Raw genomic sequence first — 12,983 nt, forward strand, 5'->3', positions numbered from 1 at the left:
ATAAATACTTCTTCTCAAAAATAACAAATACATAAAAGTTTACATCTTCACCCATACCTAAAGGTGAAAAAAACGCACACTCGACAAATCACATGTAATTCCACACCGTACATCTCCGAATCACTTATCTCTTCCCCCTACCCCTTCTTTAAAAAAAACACACACAAAAAAAAGCCCATTAAAACAAGCACATAAAAAAGCCCATTAAAGTGGACCAGAACATACATATCTACCTACTGCCAAGAATACGCCTTGTCGTATCTCTTGCTTTAAAATAACGCCGTCCTCTTTTAAAGTAAAATATGAAACGGGATAATTACCTCGCTTCTTTTCGGTGCAAATACTCGATTTATCCTGACAGAACTATCGTGTATGGGCATTGTAATAAATTCGTTGTCTAATTCAAATGTTAAAACCTATTTGTCATAATCTATATTACACCTATACTTCAGTAGAAAATCTCTTCCTAAAATGCCATCCGTACTTATCGGCATGTCATTTGATATGAGCTTTATATTATGCTCTAATATAATGCCATTGATATTGATCTTTATTCTGACAATGTTTCAACAACTCTTCGCAAATTACTAAATCTAACTCCTTCCGGAGTTGGAACAAATCTGTTTCTGGAATCAGTGTAATCTTTGCTGAAAACTGGGATGTATACAGTATTTCTATTCTTCACAATCCCCACGGAATTTATCATCGTCGTCAATGGTTTCGGTAGAAACATGACACTTCGACACACACGCTCAAAATTTGCTGAATTATTTAAGTAAGCGACTTCATCGGAGAACCTAGGTGGGATGGAATAGTTAGGTTTCAATGATTGAACCTTTGCTTCGATAACTGCCATAGCAACGCGGAACAAGCTATATAAATTTGGTGTTGGTATGTCATTCTTATAAGCTGTAGTTGTGTATGGGCATTGTAATAAATTCGTTGTCTAATTCAAATGTTAAAACCTATTTGTCATAATATTACACCTATACTTCAGTAGAAATCTCTTCCTAAAATGCCATCCGTACTTATCGGGATGTCATTTGATATGAGCTGTATATTATGCTCTAATATAATGCCATTGATATTGATCTTTATTCTGACAATGTTTCAACAACTCTTCGCAAACTACTAAATCTAACTCCTTCCGGAGTTGGAACAAATCTGTTTCTCGAATCAGTATAATCTTTGCTGAAAACTGGGATGTATACAGTATTTCTATTCTTCACAATCCCCACAGAATTTATCATCGTCGTCAATGGTTTCGGTAGAAACACGACACACACGCTCAAAATTTGCTGAATTATTTAAGTGAGCGACTTCATCGCAGAACCTACGTGGGATGGGATAGTTAGATTTCAATGATTGAATCTTTACTTCGATATGTGCCATAGCAACGCGGTGTTGGTATATTATTCTTATAAGCTGTAGTTGTGTATGGGCATTTTAATAAATTCGTTGTCTAATTCAAATGTTAAAACCTATTTGTCATAATCTATATTACACCTATACTTCAGTAGAAAATCTCTTCCTAAAATGCCATCCGTACTTATCGGGATGTCATTTGATATGAGCTGTATATTATGCTCTAATATAATGCCATTGATATTGATCTTTATTCTGACAATGTTTCAACAACTCTTCGCAAATTACTAAATCTAACTCCTTCCGGAGTTGGAACAAATCTGTTTCTCGAATCAGTATAATCTTTGCTGAAAACTGGGATGTATACAGTATTTCTATTCTTCACAATCCCCACGGAATTTATCATCGTCGTCAATGGTTTCGGTAGAAACATGACACTTCGACACACACGCTCAAAATTTGCTGAATTATTTAAGTAAGCGACTTCATCGGAGAACCTAGGTGGGATGGGATAGTTAGGTTTCAATGATTGAACCTTTGCTTCGATAACTGCCATAGCAACGCGGAACAAGCTATATAAATTTGGTGTTGGTATATCATTCTTATAAGCTGTAGTTGTGTATGGGCATTGTAATAAATTCGTTGTCTAATTCAAATGTTAAAACCTATTTGTCATAATCTATATTACACCTTAACTTCAGTGGAAAATCTCTTCCTAAAATGCCATCCGTACTTATCGGGATGTCATTTGATAAGAGCTGTATATTATGCTCTAATATAATGCCATTAATATTGATCTTTATTCTGACAATGTTTCAACAACTCTTCGCAAATTACTAAATCTAACTCCTTCCGGAGTTGGAACAAATCTGTTTCTGGAATCAGTGTAATCTTTGCTGAAAACTGGGATGTATACAGTATTTCTATTCTTCACAATCCCCACGGAGTTTATCATCGTCGTCAATGGTTTCGGTAGAAACACGACACACACGCTCAAAATTTGCTGAATTATTTAAGTGAGCGACTTCATCGGAGAACCTACGTGGGATGGGATAGTTAGATTTCAATGATTGAACCTTTACTTCGATAAGTGCCATAGCAACGCGGTGTTGATATATCATTCTTATAAGCTGTAGTTGTGTATGGACATTTTAATAAATTCGTTGTCTAATTCAAATGCTAAAACCTATTTGTCATAATCTATATTACACCTAAACTTCAGTGGAAAATCTCTTCCTAAAATGTCATCCGTACTTATCGGGATGTCATTTGATATGAGCTGTATATTATGCTCTAATATAATGCCATTAATATTGATCTTTATTCTGACAATGTTTCAACAACTCTTCGCAAATTACTAAATCTAACTCCTTCCGGAGTTGGAACAAATCTGTTTCCAGAATCAGTGTAATCTTTGCTGAAAACTGGGATGTATACAGTATTTCTATTCTTCACAATCCCCACGGAATTTATCATCGTCGTCAATGGTTTCGGTAGAAACACGACACACACGCTCAAAATTCTTAAAAGCTGTAGTTGTGTATGGGCATTGTAATAAATTCGTTGTCTAATTCAAATGTTAAAACCTATTTGTCATAATCTAATATTGGTTTCTGATTAGCCTGATTATGACCGTGTGAATGATTTTGCGTATTTCCTTGTTGGAAATACGGCCTGGCAGTCTGTTGCTGATATGAATTCTGGTTACTGATAATCATATGTCCTGTTTCCTGCCTGCTGTTGGAAATTAGGTGGGGGCTTCGGATACTCCCTCGGAGGCAAGGGTGGTCTTGCACCTGTATAAGCTAACTGAGGATAGAAATTAGACGGAGCATGATAAAATTTGGGCGGAGCATTGTTAATATTCTTTCCACAATATCCCGTCCTTTGCGTATTCCCGTGGGCATGACTTATCCGGAAATTCATGTTATCCAGCTTCAGACAAATGTGCAATGCCTGTGGAAGGGAAGTCGGTTCCCTGACACTCAAGAGTCTAGGAAGATCTCCCCTAAGACCTCTTATGAAGGTATCCAGTGCCTTATCTCTGTACGCATTCGTCATAGCACATAGGCTATCGCTATCCAATTCGAGACATGCAATCTTATCTAAAATCAAGAATAGATGCTGATATACTGCCTGATAGTACTCGGTAATGGTCCTATGTCCTTGGGTCATGGTGGGCATCTGATATTCCAAAGTTCCGATATCCCTCTTGTCGGAGTAGTGCATCATGAGGCACTTCCTTATCTTCGACCAGTCCAAAGGCGTCCTATACGAATCAAGGGCAGTATCTGCCTCACCCACAATCTTCGTTCTGATCGTGTGCAGAATGGCGTAATATCTGCTCGTGCCCTTGATTCCGTCAAATAATTCCAGGACTCTCTCCACTGATTTCCTCCAGGACCCGAACTCACCCGGTTTTCCCGAGAAATCCCTAATAGATTTAACTATGTCCGGAATCTTGTCTAATTCTTTTATTCGCACAGGCCCTATGGGGTAATCCCCGTCCTCAGCCATCTCCTGTCGGTCAACTGTCCGTAGTATCTCCTCAATCATCGTCCGAATCTCAATTTTTTACTATTCCATCACACTATGACCACCCCCTAAGTTCAAGGAGGTCTGTAGTTTATTGGTAAGGTCGTCAATGGGTGCCATTTTTGAATGAATGAATTTCTAATTTAACAAGACCAGAGATTGAGTGGGTTACTTACCACAATAAATTGATCCGCATTGGTTATTTCCCTTTTAGTTAAATATTTCAGTCACTGTTTACACATTTTTTCTTTTCTCTTTTTCTGTATTAACTAATTTTTTTCAATTTCAATGAAAGATTTCCTTAACCTATTATTTACGCCTTTTGCCACTGTTTACAAATTTCTTTCTTTTCTCTTTTTCTGTATTAATTTATTTTTTTCAATTTCAATGTAAGATTTCCTTAACTTATTATTTACTCTTTTGTCACCGTTTACAAATTTTTCTCTTTTCTCCTTTTTTTCTGTATTAGTTAATTTTTTTTTTTCACTTTCAAAGTAATTTCCTTTCTTATTATTTACTCTTTTGTTACTGTTTATAATTTTTTTCTTTTTTTTCTGTATTAATTAATTTTTTCAATTTCAATGTAGGATTTCCTTGGCTTACTAATTATTTCTCTTTTTTATTAACTGTTTTTAATCACTGTTTCACAATTCTCTTTCTTAAAACTAATGTTTCTTAACCACTACAACACGACCGCTGCCTCTGGAGACTCCCGTTTGCTACTGCTACTAGGGCGCGTCGTTTCCGCGTTCTCTTGTTGTTTTAGTTTCTTATTTTTTCTTTTACGAGGTGGACCTTCGGTCGTTTGGGGTTTGCTACACCTCGGGTAGTCTTACTATCCTTCGACGACTTGTGATTTGAAGGTCCCTGCTCGGGCGCCAGTTAAGATTTAATTAATTATTTTATATTTTTAAAATAATTTGCCGGTCTTATTTTATTTAATTCCAAAACTGCACTAAATCTAGCAAATACCTTAACTTATACAAATAGCCTATTTTTCCCTGTGAAGCAGCCACCGCAACCATTCTCACGCCTGGGTAGTATTACCACATTCAACCCAGACTGCTGACGTTGATTATGCTGATGATGCACACGCGCATGGCAGTCACCCGTCCATTCAGCATTGTTATTATTACTCAGTTTCAACTTATTATCTCTTAACTTACATACATTATTATTGATGTACTATCGAGGAACAAAGATGCTACTAAGTTGCCTCCAACGCCTCGTGTTGTAACTGAGGGCATCTGATCTCTGATTTGCACATCTTTCAATCTGCTTTCAAGTTTTTTTTTTTATTTTATTTATTTATTTGAACGTAAAACGTTATAAAATTCGTGTATTCATATTTTAATTTGGCCTCAGCGCCTATCGGCTATTTAGAGGCTCGTTGGCAACAAAATATAATAACGAAACAAGAGAAAAAAAAAATAAATTTAATACAACATTATAAGAATAAATACAATGCTATTAAATGATCTTCATTACATGTTATATGTTAAACGAGGAGTTCATCAATAGAGTTATAAAGAAATGTTTTCACCCTTGATTTGAAAAGAGAGAAACATGTTAATGATTTTATCTCATTGGGCAAATTGTTAAAATTTATTTAGCCCGTGTATTCAATTCTTTGCTTTGTCGTTTCTGTTCTACAGAACGGAATTCTCAGCTCATTAGCACCACGAGTATTGAATGGATTATGGTTCCTAACAAATGTAATAGTATGGTGACCAATGGAGTGTAAGCTTTTATACACATAAAGATACAATTGAAGACAATAACTTCCATATATGGGAAGCATATTTGGGAAAATATCCCGATACAGTTTCAATGTCGGATATCTCATTGGTAAGTTACCTACCGCTTTCAGCGCTTTATTCAGCAATATTTGAAGCCCTTTAAGATCTGAACTTTTGCAACATGCATATACTATGCTCAAATAATTGCAGTGACTTTGAATCAACGCCTGGTATAAAATAAGTTTCGTCCTTTGATCAAACTTTTTTCTAAATTTGTATAAAACACCAACAGCAGGTCCTATTCTAGATTTCACATATCTAATATGCTGATTTCGCGATTAGGTTCCCTGCCTAAGGTCTTATTCAAAAACTGCCAAGTCTTCCTCGTATCGTGTTGGATTTCCGACAAATTGTCGGTATAATAATTATTTGTAGATTCACGAAAAGCCGTCTTAATAATTTTACTCAGCCTTTTGAGCCTTTCAGAAATGTCTCTATCTGAAGGTCTCTTTCGTCTCATTCCCAATAAACGACTCTTTAACAAAAATAGTTTCCTCAGGTTTCCATTAACCCATGGAGCAATATTACGTCCCTCGCCAGAATTCCTAATGATCCTACTAAGTTCGAGGTATCAACTGATGAATCGCCCGTATGACGATAATCTAATAATTTCTGACTCATACACTCTCTAAGCTTAGTATAATCGCACCGTCTACTTTCCCGTGAGTTATTTTCCATTCGAACGTCTAAGTCAATCAAACATGATATAACATTGTGGTCAGATAACCTATGCTCAAGCGAATAAATGAACATTGGACAATATAAATTTGAATAGACATGATCAATACAAGTCTTACTTCGAGGACGCGTAATCAAACTGTGGCAATTTCTACTATCATAGCTCTGAAGCAAATTTAGCAAATCTACTGTTTCCAGTCCTGGTATTAATTTCTTTAGTAATGAACCAAGTAATAATATTTTAAAATCACACAATGTTTTGCCATATATATTATTCATTTTACAATACCAAAGTTAATATTCAAAAGTTTATAAACTACATTATCGAGTTTTCGTTTCGGGTTTCAAGAATAATTGTCCCACTTTTTGTACAGAGTTTTTGTAATAAGTGTAATGGGTAACAAATAATATCCTTCCTTCCTTCTTCAAAAGCACCAATGCGAAATAGAAATGATCACTCCGAATTAGAGTAGAATACTGATTGATTTTTATTTTATTCTTTGGCTTTTTATACAAAACTGTCTTAATCTATGATTTGAGTTGAGTCCACTCTATAACTTACCACTAATAATCTAAATACTATGTTTACATTTGCTTGTCAGCATACGCTTGCGATGGTTCTGTTGCAACAATGTAACTTGAATTTATTGAGCTACTTAAGAACGGAATCAAATATCGAACAAGAATTCGGTCATAAAATTATGTTACTGACCAGCGCAACAAAACAAAACAAAAATGTACGCGAAAGAACCAAAATAAATGTATGTTGACAATATTTGGTAAATTACAATAAATTGTGATGGGCACACTACATTTATATGTAATTCAGATCTTGTTCAACGATGAAATAACCGAAGACCGCAAGATTAAAAACCGAACTGAAAGGATTTATTTGTCTGGTAATGAACCAAGAAATAATATTTTAAAAACACACTGTTTTGCCACATGTAAGTTAAGGGGAGTTTCCTTGAAGAGTTTAAAAAAATAAATTGCTAAGCGCGACCACTGCGCCGATAATAATTCACACCAAAATTTCTTACAATGTATCTTTATTTTAAGTATAATACGATAGTTTAACAATCAAACATTTAAAGGAATATATCTAAGATAATCAAAATTACGGCCAAAGCTGAACGACGCGTAACCAAGACTGCCGCTACCACTTGTCTTTGCATTTCTTGTTGGCTTCAGTTTTGTCAGTATGCACCTCATTTCAGGTGGAGGTGTCCGGTGGCATGGGAATGTAGTTTTGCAGACTAAGCGTCTGATAGCCTGCGCGTGTAAATATTTTGATATTCCCTTTTATGCTGACTCTGCCACACGTGTGGAGTTGGCAGATTTGGGAATATTGTTAACTTGTATTATTCAGTTTACAATATCAGTGTTACTATTCAAACGTTTATTATTCACATTATTGTGTTTTCGTTTCGGGTTTCAAGAATAATTGTTCCACTTTCTGTAAAAAGTTTTATATACAACTCAGGTCGTGTTCAAATCACAAAATAACCGCACAGCGCAAGATTAAAAACCGAACTGAACGAGTTTCTTTCTTTGGTAATGAACCAAGTAATGTAAATCAAACTAATGTGATGTATATGATTGTTTCGACTTGGACTTTATTAGTCTGTTTACTTAGCCGGTATATCAACGTATAATATCTTAAGTCAATCAAGCCGTCATACATACTTTAGTATTGATGTACTATCGAGGAACAAAGATGCTACTAAGTTGACTCCAACGCCTCGTGTTGTAACTGAGAGCATCTGATCTCTGATTTGCAACATCTTTCAATCTGCTTTCAAGTTTTTCTACTGTTTCCAGTCCTGGTATTCATTTCTTTAGTAATGAACCAAGTATAATATTTTAAAATTTCTCAATGTTTTGCCATATATATTATTCATTTTACAATACCAACGTTAATATTCAAATTCAAAAGTTTATAAACTACATTATCGGGTTTTCGTTTCGGGTTTCAAGAATAATTGTTCCACTTTTTGTACAGAGTTTTATATGTAATTCAGATCTTGTTCAACGATAAAATAACCGAACACCGCAAGATTAAAAACCGAACTGAAAGGATTTATTTGTCTGGTAATGAACCAAGAAATAATATTTTAAAAACACACTGTTTTGCCATATGTATTATTCAGTTTACAATATCAGTGTTACTATTCAAAGTCAAGCGTTTATTAATCACATTATTGTGTTTTCGTTTCGGGTTTCAAGAATAATTGTTCCACTTTCTGTAAAAAGTTTTATATACAACTCAGGTCGTGTTCAAGTCATAAAATAACCGCACAGCGCAAGATTAAAAACCGAACTGAACGAGCTTATTTCTTTGGTAATGAACCAAGTAACTAATGTGATGTATATGATTGTTTCGACTTGGACTTTATTAGTCTGCTTACTTAGCCGGGATATCAACGTATAATATCTCAAGTCAAGCTAGCCGTCATACAAATTAATAAAAAATCAAATTTTTGTATTCTCTTCTCCTTTGCGGTGCTATACACCTATTTTATTGAGGATTTTAAAAGAACTGGACTGGGACTGGCTTGGAGTAGGCTGCATTCTCTACTGAAAATGTTATAGAATTTATTCTTACTGTGCTATTCTCAAATTTTAATAGGTATAAACATCGCCAGAAAAATTATTTAACAATATTAGGCCTGGTTGGATCTCTTCTATTTTGTCTATGTGCTCTGAGTTAGTTACGGTACAATTATGTGGAGCATTGAGAATTAATTTAGATAAACAGTTGTCATTCGAAATGTTTTCAATATTGGTTCTTAAACATAAAATAATTCCATTAAGTTCATTACGATAGTTTTTGATTCCATATAATTTATTTTCACATTTCACAAGTTTTTTAAATTTAATTTTGATTACAGTATTTTCTTGTACTACTGGTTTGGCTATTAGCGTTTTACAATTTTCATTCAAAGTTTTGGGAATCGAAATTACATACATTAGATTATTTGTGTTGCTTACAATCTTTACGTTAGCATAGTTTAGCGCTAGCTCAATGTTTTCAAATGGTAAGTGGTCTTTGGAAAAAACATTTTCAATTATGTATGTGTACTCAATGACGACTAAAAAAAAAAATATGTGTGTATTTTTGTTGTTCGAAATTCGAATGTGTATTTTTGTTCTTAGAATTTTTTGTCTTTATCATCATTCCTAATGTCTTTGTGTTCAGAACAAGTAAATTATGTGTTGAAACAATAAAAAAATTATAATGATGCACGAAAACATGAATTTATTAATGAAATACAGTACAAGGTCCATACGGACCTATTCACACGTCCGCGTACTCTCTCACTAAAACCTCAATAACTCCTAAAAATAATGATCCGATCGGCTTAATTTTTTTCCAAAAGATGCGCAACAAAATACTCTTGGAATACAGAGTAACTTTAGGGCTGGGTTGTAGTGTCCGAAGTAGGAGTAATTTCAGTTTGAAAAGGCAAAAAAGTTCCTTGGGACCTTCCCACTCATCGGAGGATTAAATTAACATGTGGCTTACCTCAACAGACTTTTCATTTAGAAAGATACTAACAATTTAATTTAGTAATACCAAAAAATCGTTTGCATGGAGCTTGATATTGTTGTTGATTACTTCTTCCACAATGATGATTATCAATTCATTCCTTTATTCGTTAGTTAAATGTTGCTTTTGATTGTAAAATTCGATAATATTCTTTCCCTTTGATGTTTCATTTAGAATTACGCTCAAATCTTTTGTCAACAATTTTCCACTGATTGACAAAGTTGCAGATGAAGTGATTAAGGAGCTGTTTCTTGGATATTGCACAGTTTGCAGCAAGTCCTCTACTTTTGATGACATTGACATTGCACCTTCATCTATTCCAAACTATGATAAATATCATTAAATATTTTTTTTATGATTAGATTTTCTAAAACACAAAATTTCTACCTGCTTTTTCTTCCAAACAAATAGTTTCTCGCGAAATTCCATGCGCAGCCCTAATGGAGGAATTGCTTCCTTTATGTCCTCTTTTCGCATGAACTGTAAGCTCCTAAAAGTCACTTGAGCAGCGTGAACATATCATAAAAATGAATGATGTATGGAGCATATAAAAAAGTACAAATATTTACCCTTTAAATATTCAAAGACAGGTTCCAAATCGAATTCTTTCAATAGTTTTCTCACATTTTCCTCATCTTGGTATTCGCCACATTGCTGAGACTGTTCGTTTTCAACATTCAATAGCACAAACTCACTCGAACTTTTTTCCATTGTTTCTTTCCCCGGAACATACGACGGGGTTTCTTTTACCGGAATAACTTCTTCAAAGGCCACAGCCATCCAATTACCTATGGTGCTTTCATCAATATTAACTATTCCACAATTCTCCATTACAACAGTTTTTTGTGTCTTTTTCTTTAATTTAATTAATTTTCACTATAGCTAGCACGTGGACACACTGAAAGAATAACACAACTAAAGAAATCACCGCATAGTGAGAGTGTTTTTTTATTGTAAAATCGTTTCGGATTAAATTAAGCGTGTCAGGCTTGTTTTAATATGTTTTAGTCTTAAACTAAGAATTTCATTCTTGATGTAATCTAAAATTAAGAACTTTATTCTCAAATCAAAATTTTTCTACTTGTTTTAAGATTTTATTCTTCTTTTAAGATTGTCGTTCTTAATTTTATCTCATAGCAGGCTTGATTTCTTTAAAATTCAACAATTCTAAAAACAAGCCCGACACAGCTTAATTTTAGCCTGAAGCTTTTCTCTTAGTGTAAGATTTATCAAAAATTTCCTTTAAAAATCTCAACTTTTTTTAAAATATTCCGCCATTCCATTTATATGGTGAAAAGAGTGAAAAGTGAGACAAAAAAGAAAAAAAATATATATATTTCGGCTATTGTTGCTGACGACTTATATTTTCTCTTTAGAGAACCTCTATAAATACTGTGCATTTTATACAAAACTTGGATCACCTTTATTCCCGTAATAATCATTAACATATATTTTCCTTATTTTGCGGGCATTGAAATCATTTCATTAATTACTTCCCCCGTGTTTTCAATATTTTTCGACTCCTTAGCTCCCATTTTAAAATGTACAGAAAACAGACGTTTTGTTAGGATGTCTTGATAAAAATAAAAAAAAAAATGGAATATATATCACAATTTTTAGTTCTGTCAGCGTCTTCACTGATAGAGCCCAAGCGTCATGATATATACCGGTAATAATCATTTAATAACCGAATAAATGCCCCTTATATCTATGTTAGTAAAATTTAAGTTATTAATGGGACAAATACATGCCCATTTACTGATACATAGCAATGTGTGTTTTATATTCAAATTTTTTTTTAATGTACGTACATACATAATTATAGGACAGGATTTGTGTTGATAGTCGTGTCCCTGCATACGCTATCTAATGGGGTTTTTGGTCAGTCCGCAACGGCACATTTAGTATTGATGTACTATCGAGGAACAAAGATGGTACTAAATTGACTCCAACGCCACGTGTTGTTACTGAGAGCATCTGAGCTCTCTGAGAATATATAGGACAAGGGCTCATGGTCCGTTTCGACCAAGTTTTCCGTGTAGGTACGGTCTGAAATACTGAACATCCCAATGTATGGCGATTAGTTCTTGTTCGGCTGTTGATTTATTAGCCTCACCCTTTGTAAATGTTTTGGATGTGAATGCTATCGGCATTGCTCCGCATGCATAATTGCTTGCATCCGATATAATACAAAATTGTCTATCAAAGTCTGACAATGTGGGTTTGAATGATCGTTTCTTCAGGTATTCAAATGACTCATTGCACTGAGGTGTCCATTCATTATTATTCAAATTCAAGCGTTTTTGTTTTCAAGAATAATTGTTCAAGAATAATTCCTTAACCTATGATATGAATTGGACCTAGAGTCCACTCCATAACTTAGCACTAAAAAATCTAAATTCTATATTGTTTGTCAGCAAAAGCTTGCGATGGTTCTGTTGCAACAATGTAACTCGAATTTTTTGAAATACTTAAAGGGAATCAAATGACGATCAAGAATTTGGCCATAAAATTATGTCACTGACCAGCACAACAAAACCAAACAAAATATACGCGAACGAACCACAACATATATGGTGATGGACACACTGTATTATTTAACTGATAATGAAGCAAGTAATCTGCAAAGTATAAAATGAGAGCAAGTGTAAACCTGTCTGCTAAATGAAACACTGTTCACGTCGAGTGATTGTAAGGCACACTTTATTAATGAAATTCATTTAAAGATAATAGAATTGAAAATAACTAATGTAACAAATTTACAACTATTTAAAATTTAATTATTTGAAATATATTTTTAGATAAAATTGAATATGAGTATTATTGTGGTGTATCTATTAAAAAAAAAAAACTTTATAAGCTCCCTATTGCCCCAAACACTCGCGCTATTTAGTTTGGTGGGAGCATTTCTTTTTCATAAAGCAAAATTCTAGAATAATTCCACATTTTCTTTAGCTTTGGAGACTCCAATAGTAATTCTTCCACTTTTATAGTCTATTATACAAAATAACTGGACGACGCAAGCGTAAAAACCGAACTGACGATGCTATGACATC

At 34.1% G+C, this 12,983-nt stretch overlaps 1 pseudogene; it reads right to left on the reverse strand.

The window, feature by feature from the left end:
- Window positions 1–9,939: 9,939 nt before the first annotated feature.
- Window positions 9,940–10,758, reverse strand: LOC142231319 (uncharacterized; annotated as a pseudogene).
- Window positions 10,759–12,983: the final 2,225 nt, after the last annotated feature.

This window comes from Haematobia irritans, chromosome 3 (genome assembly GCF_050003625.1).
Source record: "Haematobia irritans isolate KBUSLIRL chromosome 3, ASM5000362v1, whole genome shotgun sequence".
NCBI lineage: Eukaryota > Metazoa > Arthropoda > Insecta > Diptera > Muscidae > Haematobia > Haematobia irritans.